We start from the raw sequence: 11,706 nt of genomic DNA, 5'->3' as shown, positions 1-11,706 counted from the left end.
CACATGGTGCACATCTGATCAGCCTGGGGGGTGCTAACATGGAGAGGTCTCATACCTTATCTGAAATTCTGTAGAGGACAATCTTTAAGCACATTTTTTCTTATCAGCAGTGTTTTTCAAAAGGCCAACACACCTTACAATACAGTGAGCTGTAATATGTGGGTGAGAAGGGGTGTTGCACATGGAAACCCCACTCAGGAACTCCAAAACTTTGTTTTTTACGTAGGTGTTGTCCTTCAAAATGTTGCAGTGTAAGCAAAGCATGGGGAGAGGAAAATAAAGCACCCTGGGGGACAGTGGTGAGCCATGCAGAGGGAATAGAGAAATTGTGTAAGAGAGGCAGATGGTTAAGGGGAAAAACAACAGTAAAACCAGAAACAACAAAAGAGGGGGAAAAGAGAACAGGGGAAGGGGAAGGTCAGGAGAAAGGGAAGTAAGATGCAATGAAAAGAGTGAAAGGAGTGATCTGTGCACCAAAACCAGAGGAAAATAACAATGGAGAGAACACTATTGGCTGGAGATGTCCATGATGCATCTAAAGCATACCTGAAGAATTTGTATTTTCTTCAGTGTTCTGTATACATTTCTAATCTGCTTTCCTAATGCCCTAAAATGTTAAATGCATTTCGTGCAGCTGGATGAAAATGGGATTTTTATTTTGATACATATTTATTTTTTCTTTCCTAATGTTGAGATACACACAGAAAAGGAATAGAATATTAGTTCAACAGGAACTCTTGACACCTTGTTTTAAGTGACCTAGGGTGTTAGACATTGTAAACTGTAAAAACCTTTAATTCTTAGACAAGAAGACTTAAGTGTATCACTTTTAGCCATCTTCCACATTAAATAGCCAAGTTTTGCTCTCCCCTCCATCAATATGACATCATCTTCTTCATAGTTAAAAAACTATCCTAGAGGTACACCTGGAGTTGAAATAAGTTATTCAGTGTGACAAGAATTCATAAAATATTCTTAGACGTTTTCATTTTTCTCAGAGGAAGTCAAACCAAACATTTTTCAGGCATATAAACCATAAACATTCCTCCCAGTGTTGTGGTTTTTGTTTGTTTTATTTTTTTTGCCCAAAGCACAAAAACATTAATCAAATACAGTGGTACACAGGGGGAAAATGTGTGAGGAAGAAGCTGTACAGGAGATTTTCCTGCATTCTCTGTTTATTCCACCAATGAACTTCTGCCTTCTGTCACTCAGTACTTCAATATTTCTTATTTAACCTTAGTTTTTCAGTTCCTTTAAAAAAAGCAGTTAACACTCACGTGAAAACTGGATTCTATGGATTGTATTCTCTTCTTGTTTCCTGACAGGTCATTTCTGGTCATTTTGTCCTGTTCTGCTGAAACCCACGTGCCCCTAAAAAGCACACTTTGCCACTGGGATGTGGAGAGCCATCCACCCAGACCCTGCTGCCACAGGACCACTTTTCTAAGGTAAATTGCTATAAAGAGGCTAAAGCCTAAACCACCAACACAGCAAAGTGCTCCTGTAGACAGAGCTTTAGGTGTCATCTTAATCTTTTTAGGAAGCAGGTAGGCCTGGCTCCACACATGGGAGTTACAAAGGGCTCTGTCTGAGGTGATGCCATGATGCCTGGTGATGGTAACCAGCAAGGCACTGAAGTCACTTCTCCAAGTATCACATTGCAGTGCATCCTGGTGTGATGGCAGGCAGCTCTCATGAACCCCAACTGCTCCACAGTAGCTATGGTTATTCTTAGAGACACTTCCCATTCCTTAGGAAAAGCTACTGTGAGAGATGTGTTTGGCTTTTATCTTTAGAAGTGAGCATTTAAAATGTTGGACTAATTTGTAGCTCATTCACAGCTCAGCTGCAGCCCTGCCAGCTGTGCTGGGATCAGTGACAAGCCTTTCTTCTTCCTCCAAAGCACACTTGCAGACATTTCCAGGGCCTAGGAGCACATTGCCCCAGAGGCACCTCTGCTTTTTCACAAGCATGTAGCTGCCTGGGGGAGTTTTCCAGAACAAGTAGCATATTAGGCACTCCTGAGCAAAGAGAGACCTTAAGGGTGCACAGAAACTTCGCTGGCTCCACAAGGATGGAGTTGGTGTTGCTGGGGACCACTCTGTCTGCTGTGTTTGGAGATGGAGAGGGGTTGTAGGTATGAAGTTAGGGATTTCCCCAGAGGGGCCATGTTGCTTAGAGGCAGAGACATGAGCTGCCCAGCCAGGTGGGAGAGGGGCATGGGAGACAGACCTCTGTTCCCCCAAATGTTGGTTGAGTATGGTAGGAGCAGTATATATTTATATATTTATATATTTAAGCAAAGCATCTCTTCTCTTGGTCGGATTGCCATCTGTGACCCTGGGACAGCATTCTTGCAGGTCTCAGGAGAACAGCTGAACTAGAGACAGCCTCTTTTGTGTGTTGGACCACAAGAGAAAAAACAAAAAATTTTGAGATTTGAAAATTAGCTAATGAGTCTGAGGAAGGAATTAGTAGTAACTGCACTAGGAGGCACCTGGCTGTGCAGCTTAGCAGGCATTTGGCAGTAACAGTGTCATTCCCACATTTACAGAGAAGCCTCTTGTGTTCCTTCTTTGTAGTGAAATGAGGCAACCAGGTGCCACTAATTACCAGGTAGTGGGCATGAGCTTGTGTTAAGCCCACCTGTGCCTGATTAGGGCGGGACCCCACTGCGCATGAGCAGGATTAGGGGGCCAATAAAGCTCACTCCTGAGGAAGGCAGGGAGGAGGCAGCCATTTTTGGAGCAACAGCACCCATCCAGGCCAGTCAGCCCTGAGAGCAGTAGACTCAGAAATTCATGAGTTGCTGCTGGAACACCTGGTTGGACCTTGGAGCGCCGTGCCCTAAAAGAGGTTCGTCTTGCTACGCTTCTTTTCCAACCTATCTCTTCTGGTTTTGAGGAATGAGGTTGGGAATGTGTTTGCCCTTCCAAATTTGGGAAGTCGATCTGTCCATTCTTGCAGTCTCATGAATTTATGAATAACAAACATGCCTCCTCAGAAGCCCTTTACTCAGTCTCCCTTTTCCAGCCCCCTTTTCCAGCCTGGTTGGGTTGGTTGCAGAGTTCACCTGTAATTCAGAGCAGGGTGTAGTGATAGCTGGGAGAGCCCCAGGGCAGCAGTTCCAGGCTCAGCCCTCCCTGAGCTGGGACACCTTGGCTGGTAGAGGGCAGGAAAAAGTAATGGGTCCGTTCCTGACCTGGCAGTGGAATCAGCCACCATCTTGTCAGTTTTACTTTGTTGAAAAAATGACTGAATCTGATTTTCATAGTTGTTCATATAGGGCTCCCCATCTGAGGGGACAGAAACAAACAAGCACTTCTGGCTCTTGCAATAATCCATTTCACCTGGACAGTAAGCAAAAACATATTTAAGAGAAGACTGTTTCTTAAAATCGTTATTTTTTTGCTGTTGTTCAAGAGGTTTCTCCTTGCTTACACTGCTGTTAACTTTCGTCTATGTTATACACACAGAAGTTGCCTCTTTTCAGTCCTGTTCTTTTAAGATCCAAGGAAGTGTGAAGGGGTAAAACCAACCAATCACTCAGTGTTAACATGAGCTGCTGGAGGGATTATATGAGTTCCTGATAAGTGTCCAGATGCTCTGTGCACTGGGGTCTCACCGCCGGCTGGGAGATTCCCATAGCAAGCGTCAGTAACAGATAGTGTGAGAAAAAGAAACATGATCAGGGCTCTTCTTAAAGAGAGTAAAATATACACCCACCAGGGATGAGAATATCCTAGAAACAAACAGCAGGGAGCTGAAACGAGGAAGAAGCAGTGCAGGAAATGGAGCTTCAATTCTGATTTCATCAGATTAACAGAAGCCAAAGCAGAAGAGTTCTGTGAAAGCAGGAGAGCCCTGTGTCAGACTCACTTTTGACCAGGAAATCCAGTTTTCACACTCAGGCTGTGTGAAAGAGCAGAAGATGTATAGAAGTCAAAAGTGAGGTATTAGCTTATCATGATATAGTTGATTCCTTTCTTATTTAATTTTTCTTTTCTCAACTTTTAACCTTTTTCAACTTCGCATCTGTTTTTTCAACTAAGAAACCACTCTTTAGAACTGAACCCGTGCAAAAAATTTAAGCTGACCCATTTTCATGAATAGCTTTGGCCTTTCCTAACCAATGGTTTTGAACAGTTTTTTTTTTTACAAAAAACGTACTTGTGGCAGCTCTGTACTGTCTTCTAGTGACACTTTTTGGCTCTTATTAATTACTGCAATTCAAATGCAACAAATACAGGACTAGCTAAATGAGCCTTTCAAAGCATATCACTTGTAATTAAATGGAAGCTTTGAAGACCCTGATAAAACAGGGTGCAGTTCATTAAGGGCAATAAATAGCTTCTATCTACTTAGTGTTTTAAGCAAATTTTAATTCTGCCTCTAAATTAATTTGATTTTCAAAATGAGGAAAAGAATTGGAAATAATGGGAGTGTAAGGTCAATGAGTGATCCTATAAGAGTCTTGAACTGGCAAGTGAAGTGGAAGAAATCATGAAATGGAAAGGAAAGGGGGTTTTCTCTTTCGGGTGTCTGACCTGAATTGATTCAAGTGTGAGGTCTTTTAGGAGCTGATTTTTCAACTCTCCAGAAATAAGGACTTGTAAGCAAAACTAGGAGAAAGAACCCAAAGACTGGAGGATTCTCAGCCCTGCTGTGCCATGGGTCTTGGGACCTTGGCAAAGTCAAGATTCCTGAATAAAAGATGGAAGATAATTCTTAAAATATTTAATTAAAGAGGAGATTGAGAATTATTGAAATATTTTAAAGTGATTTAATGAAAACCAATATTTAAATTTGGTATAATTTCCCTGAAAATAAATCATGGCTAAGGATGAGAAGCTTTAAATGTAAATCCAGTGATTTGGAGCCCCTTGCTTGGGAAGGGAGCTGGGATGCACCCATCCAGGCCCTGGGGACTGGGTCCCAGTGGCTGCTGTGCTGGGGATGAGTGGTGGCACCCACAGTGCTGCATCTGCAGAGACTTTGAAGAGTGGAACAATATTGCAGGGAAGGCTTCCATTTGCCCTGGAAGAACAAGGAATTGGTGACATCCTGTTGATTCCTCAAGTAGGGAAGATGAGCAATGCTATTGAACTGAGGAAGTATTTGCTTTAAGAATGGTTACTTATGATTATTTTTCTCCCCAGTTTTATTTCTTCTCTCATTTTTTCATTTTTCTTTCTGCCCTTCAGCTTTCATAAAAGATGATGAGAAGTATTATATCAAATAATTTTGAATGAGCTTTAGTTGAATTTCAGATAAATGTTGTGGAAATTCTCACAGAAAATATTTTGAAATTTTTTTTTGCCACACTTTACACTTAGGAAAAATACTAAATACTAGAAAAAAGAATATATGTTTGTCATAGTTTGTAGACCTAATGGATACAGTTTTCACAAAGAACCTTTTTGTGAGTTGAAGACAAATTCTGCTGGCTGTGCTGGGCTCTGGAATCAGGAGTCAGCAAATTCTCTTTGGCTAAATTCAGTCTGCAGCTGGTACTAAACTTTGAGAACACTTCTTAGCACTTCTGTGAGTATTTTAGGGCATGTTTATTGTTTCAGGGTAAAGATGAGGAAGGCAAGTCTTTTTTCAACTGCTTCACCCAACAGTAGGGAATTGCAGTCATTTACAGAGAGGGAGCTCAGATAAAACAAAGGGAAAACTGTGTCCACGTGTCACTGCAGGATAGAAGACACCTATGCTACCTTTTCTTCTTTCAGCAAAAGCAGGATAAATTAACCAAGCAGGAGAGTTGTGCTCTTGGCAGTCTCCAGCTCCTGGTGCCTGAGCAAGCCAGCTTGGATACCTCTGCAGCACCACACTGTGCAAGCATTTCTGCAGTCATAATCTGAGTTAAGCTACAATTCCTGTGTCCCTGGTAGCCTCCCAGCTCCTGCCTGTCTTATTTGTCTCCTGTCTTGCTTTAGCCATTGATATTAAATGTTCCTTCAGGCTAAAAGTGCAATTGGAAGCTGGGTCACCTGTGGTGTGGGGATTGAGTTTCTGACCTAGAAGAGCACAAAAGGAAAGAAAGCCTTTAAAGTCTGCTGCATTGGAGGGAGCAGGTACCTGTTGGTTTTTAGCCATTAAATAGCTCCTTTTTATCCTGAAAATACATTTAAATAAAAAGAAGAGGAACTAGCATAAGCACAAGAAAACATTTTGTGTGGTAATATGAAGTATTTAAAAGAAACCTGCAGTGCATAATTCTTCAGCAAGCAGAAGCTGGGGTAGAACTTTCTGCTTCTCCTACACATGAAATTAAGTCACATCTTTTCTTTCCTTTATGGTGTTGGCAATTATTCAGTGCACCATAAGCCCTGTGTCCTAAATTTCTTGATTCATGTCTAAACATTGCTTGTATTAGCTGTACCCTAATTAATCCTTTTGTGCCACAAGTTGGATTTGCCCAGCATGCTTTTCATTGCCAGGAATGGATGCACCAGATTTGCTGATGCCAAAGAGGCAACGTGTATTTAATGCACATCAGCACTTGCTCTCCCTTTTATAATTGCTGATCCTCCTGCACTTAATAATACACCATGGAGTTAAGGTTACACACAGCTCACACAGTGCTAACTACCAGGGTGTGTGGCTATTCTCTAATAACCACATTTTAGGGTGTGTTTCAGTTTTACAGGGCAGTCATTTACTTCAAATTACTTTGCCATTTCTTAAAGGCATTGTGTAATTCCTTTATTAGAGGAAAAGAAAAAAACATAATTTTATTTTTAAGGATGTATTAAATAACACTATCTGTAATGCTTAGCTCTTAGCACGTTTTTTATCCTCAGTGCTTTCTTGCCATTTTGCTAATTAATTTTTACAGTATTTTTGTGGTGAGTGACTAGCTGTATCTCTGCCTGAAAATTAGGAGCACTGAAGTGGGGAAGTTGGGTGGTTTGCCCAAGATTACTGTGATTTGCCCAGGAGTTTGTTTTAGGGCCAGTAATATTATTTGGTTGTTTCTAACTGCCAGGTCATGCGCTCACAAATCTTTATTTCCCCAGCCCATGTACATAGTCTCAAGAATTATTTCATCTTTAAAACAGACATGAACAGAGCCTTAAAATGGCACAAGTCAGCTCTTTGATCAACAGAATCCTGGCTGTGTGAAACGAGATTTGCCTCTAAACAGCTCCACTTGAAAAATAAAATCCCCAGACACCACTGGTTTTTGGAGGCAGCAGAAATACGTGTAAATGTCCACCAATTCTTTTCTTGAAGTTTCATCAATTAATTAGTGCAGTGAGCAGTAATCTATGTTTCTGTTGCCTCCTTTAAGGACTTTTCAAACTCCAATCCAACTACCAGCTCTCAGCCCAAGATTAAGTTTCTGAGCTGCCTTTGGTCTCAAGACTGTTCAGTGCAGTAAAAAGAAATTCCTTCAGCTGCAGGTTTCTAACAGGTTGGGTGCAGAGAAGAAGATGTTTCCTCTGTCATTTTTGGATGCACCATCCCTAATGGAGCAAGGAGATGCAGTGAACAGTGAAATGACTGGAATGGGAGCAGCTTGATGCTGAGGACCATCAGATTTTTAAAATCAGATTATTAATCTTTTTAAAATCAGTTTGTCCAGACAACAGCTCGAAGCAAAACTTACTGAAACAGTTTGATCAATATTGTCAATTTTCTTGGAGTGTTGATGATACTGAGATGTATTAATACCTATATATACATATAGGTATGTGTATAGATATCTGTGGTGTTACATTCCAACAGTGCAATACAATGTATCTATGAAATCACGTGATTTTATGAGACTCAATTTCCATTTATTAAAAGATGAATGCAAGAGCTTAACCAATGCTGGAAGGCAAGCTAGAACTACTCACAAGTTTTAAATGCTTGTGTTTGACAGTGTTGTGGGTATGTTTATTTTCTGAATGTGGAGTGAATAATATTATAGCCACATTTATCACAGCTGGCTCATTTTCACCTGCTCAATCTTGTTTTTTGATTGTAACTTTGTTTCCAACACCGAGGGCATTCCTGGTTTCCCCAAATTTTACAGTCAATTACTTTCAAGCTTCCAGCACCGTTAGATTTGACTTAGGTGTTATGTTAGCACTGCAAATACTGAATAATCATTTAAAAGGAGAATGTGACTCTTGTAATTTTCCCAAAGGTCCTAATCCTCCCATGAGATCATGTTGCAACACTTAACTAACACTCTGGAGTTGGCTTCAGGGGAGCTTCGTGTAGGAGCAAGGTCTGAGACAAACCTCCTCTAAAAGCACACCCTTAAAAATACAGGGATTTGATACTAATAGGGTTGTGCTGGGTTTTTTTGTTTTTTTTCTGTCAGGGTTTCCTCACTAATGGTAGTCTGCAATAATGAAAACCATAAAATACTCCTGGCATGGACTTGCTGAAAGTCTGTACCTGGTGTTTATTTGCTGTAAACAAGAAGAAATATTTACTCAGTTCCAGCATCTCAAAGGCTGATGCTATTTCCTCAAGAGCTCAAACAGAGCCTCCCCAGCAGCTGCTTTGTTGAAATTTGCTTAGCCAACCTCTCTTTAAAGCCCTGCTCAGTTTCTGGCCTACCCTACAACACTGCAGTCTCTGGTGAAGTTAAAAGGATGATTCATCCACCTGGAGAAGGAATTGAATATTCAAGTCACTTGTCAGGCTGGCAGGTTTAAATTATATAACAGGAAGCTTTCTATTCATATGGAATGTAACTGAATCACCACTTCTTTATTGATAATTCATTATATGTTGCTACTATCACTCTGCAGCTCTGAAATGCTTTTTGCTATAATGATTTTATACTGTCCCAGTATAATGGGCTCATGACTGTGTCAATCAGCACTCCTTGCGTGTACAATAATATTATTCTGCAATCTGTCTTGGGAGAATGCTTAAAAGCTTTCTCTCATTTTTTCCATTTAACTCATGTATTATCTGAGTTTTTACATTAAATGGCCATATTTAATATCCCATGACATGTCACCTATTTTCCAGGGAGGATACTGATCCAGTACTCACCAATTCCAGAATCTATAGTAATCAAATCACACCTCCCCACTTCAGCCAAGAGCAGTTAGTTCAGTGCATCAGCATTTAATCTGTAGGAGGAACATAGGAGAAGGAACAAAAACAAAGTGAACTCCAGTTGGCTAAATGTGGGCATGTTTGATGCAATTTGTATTGTGAAGAGGGATTAAAAGATACTGCAGTCAAGCTGAGGTACAGGGGTCAGTTTTGTATACAGATTTATTGCCAGGATTCAGCCTTCACTGGTGGCACATTTGTAAAGACAAGACCTAATCCAGCAAATATTTATGCTATTTCTTACATCCACTTTGTGGTGGGTACTTCTGCTGAATGAGACTTCTTGGCTATCAAATTGAATGTGTGCACAAATGCAGCAAACTCAAGTCAGATTTTACAGAGAGTTGAGTCCCAGTGCAGATAGCAATCATAGTTTTGCCTTGAAAGGCTGCCTGAAAGTCCCCAATAGTTACTCTAAACCCCTTCCACAGTCAGGTTAATGTACTGGGAATTTTAAGAGTTGAAATGCCAGCTGCTGAACACAAAATCCTACTCTGGAGCCCAGTGCCAAGGCATTTAATCTGTTTGACATAGACATTTTTCCTAAAAATCCTGGATACACTTAAATCTAATTTGTTGTTAGCTTCAGTCAGTGCCATGGTGTAACTAACTTTTATGTGAAAGAATAAAACACTGTTTACCAAACAGTTCTGAAAATGTAATGTTTCAAGGGCAGCATGTGTCCATTTACATTAACATTTGCTTATAATACAATCCCAACTACTCTGCATATGAGAACTTCAGGCAAAGTTAATGCAACAAGCATGAAGTCTCCAAGTACAGGCAGAATTAATTTGCTCAGCCACACAAGAAGAAAGCCAAGGTGGAAAAGCAGTGGTTTAATTAGCTCACAGCCTTACTAACTCATAGGACAGGAAATTGTACAGTTCATGTTTTCATTCTTTCCTCAGACTATTTTTAAACCACCTCTCCTTGGGCACTGGATATGTGGAGACTTTCAGCTGAAGAGCTCATACGAAGGTGCAGAAGAAGATCCTAAACACACAAGCAAGGGTGTAAGTATTTTTGGGACTTGTGAATGGAAATATGCATAGCAATATGTAGGTAAATGGCTTTTCTTGGCTCTACTGACCAAACAACACATGCTTGGGCCACTCCTAACTCCTGCCTGCATCAGCACATTGGCAAAATAAGGAATGTCCTGTACTTGTGTGCATTTGGCAGGAAAATAATAGGCAAAATGTGCAGTACCCTGTTTAAAAACTGAGAAATTATCATAGGAACCCCTCACGGTTTGTTTTCTTTTGCCATCATTTCCTCCAATGTTTTAACCTCCCAACTCTGCTTTTGCAACCCCTCGCCAGCTTTTAGAAGCTCTCAGCACACAGGGCTGCCTGCGTGGCATTGCCACCACCTCCTCACATCTGTACCTTGCCCTAGTCTGGCTTTCTGCTTTTACCTGAGCACAAAATTAATCCTAAATGATTTACTATATCTAATAGGTTTATTTTGTAATTCCATGGAAATAAACAGTTACTATGGCAACCATCCTATCAGGGGTGACACGTGGAACAAGGAAGACACAATATACTTACCAATTAGTGGAATGAGTTTCAGTATTTTTAAATAGATGCTTTGCCTGATAATGTGATTTCCTTCCAGGAAAGTTCAAGTTTGCTCCTGTGCATACCCTGGGCACTTGCAGAGCCATTGCTTCTTGATGTTGTACCCTTTGTTGTGGTGTCCTCTGTGAAGGTTCTTGCTGCTCCTGGGGCAGGCAGCAGTGCCCAGGGTCTATCAGGGGGAACCACCCTGTCTGCAGGGATGGTGTCCCAGCTCACCAGAAGGTGGGGAGGAATAATAATTTATACTCTTACAACACTCAAGATGCTCAAAGTTCATTATGAGTTTTAACCAACCCTCGTAAAAGTCTGATGAGGTAAGTGTATGTTATTATCCTCAGATTTTATTTTTTTAAAACTATTTTTAATACATGAGTCAGCTGAAGTTGAAGTGTTTTCAAGGTCAGGGAGAAGTGGAATTAAAGAGTCCCTGATTGCATCCTGGCCACTATTCAGCCCTCTCAGTTTTTGTTTGCTGAACTACTCTCATACCTCTTTCTGTAATTATTATTATTATTATTACCATAAGAGTATTTTTAGAATCATCTTGAGAAAGAAAAATGCTGTAGTGCACCAGATGTTGTTTGCTTTTTATCTTACTTTTTGTTTTCAAAGGAGTTGGAAACACAGCAGCCCAGCATCTCTCATGCACATACCGATTATAATCATCCCTATGCCACGTTTTCAAGTTTGGGGTTTTCTTCCCTGTTTTTCATTTTGCTTCAGGAAGAAGGGGGCATTTAGATTGCTCTTCTGGCAGTCTCTGTATGTGGAAAATTATCCTCATATTGCAGAGTAGTTCAAAGTGTCAAGTTTAATCTGTATTCCTGTGTTGTATAATTTTCCTGTACACATGCACACACACACAGTCACACCTACTTTAAATTTTTTACATGTATACTTGTTGTATATATTTTATAGAAATGCATGTATATTATTTTCATCACTGGCTATAGCACACAGGACTACCCACTGTGCCCTTTTTCTTCCCTTTCAAGAGCATTAGCACCAGTGAATTTTATTTGCTTATTTATATTGCCTCTGC

General features: G+C 40.5%; 1 long non-coding RNA gene across 1 annotated transcript in view; it reads left to right on the top strand.

The window, feature by feature from the left end:
* Positions 1-1,338: 1,338 nt before the first annotated feature.
* The window catches only part of LOC139801832 (uncharacterized), a 15,511-nt gene continuing 5,143 nt past the window's right edge, over positions 1,339-11,706 (top strand). The window contains exons 1-2 of the long non-coding RNA XR_011728348.1: positions 1,339-1,451; positions 9,990-10,094. This is a non-coding gene — a long non-coding RNA (uncharacterized lncRNA). The remainder of the gene's footprint in view (positions 1,452-9,989; positions 10,095-11,706) is intronic.

This window comes from Heliangelus exortis, chromosome 13 (assembly GCF_036169615.1).
Source record: "Heliangelus exortis chromosome 13, bHelExo1.hap1, whole genome shotgun sequence".
Classification (NCBI taxonomy): Eukaryota; Metazoa; Chordata; class Aves; order Apodiformes; family Trochilidae; genus Heliangelus; species Heliangelus exortis.
Note: the sequence above shows the minus strand (reverse complement) of the source record. Positions and strands in the feature narration are given on the sequence as shown.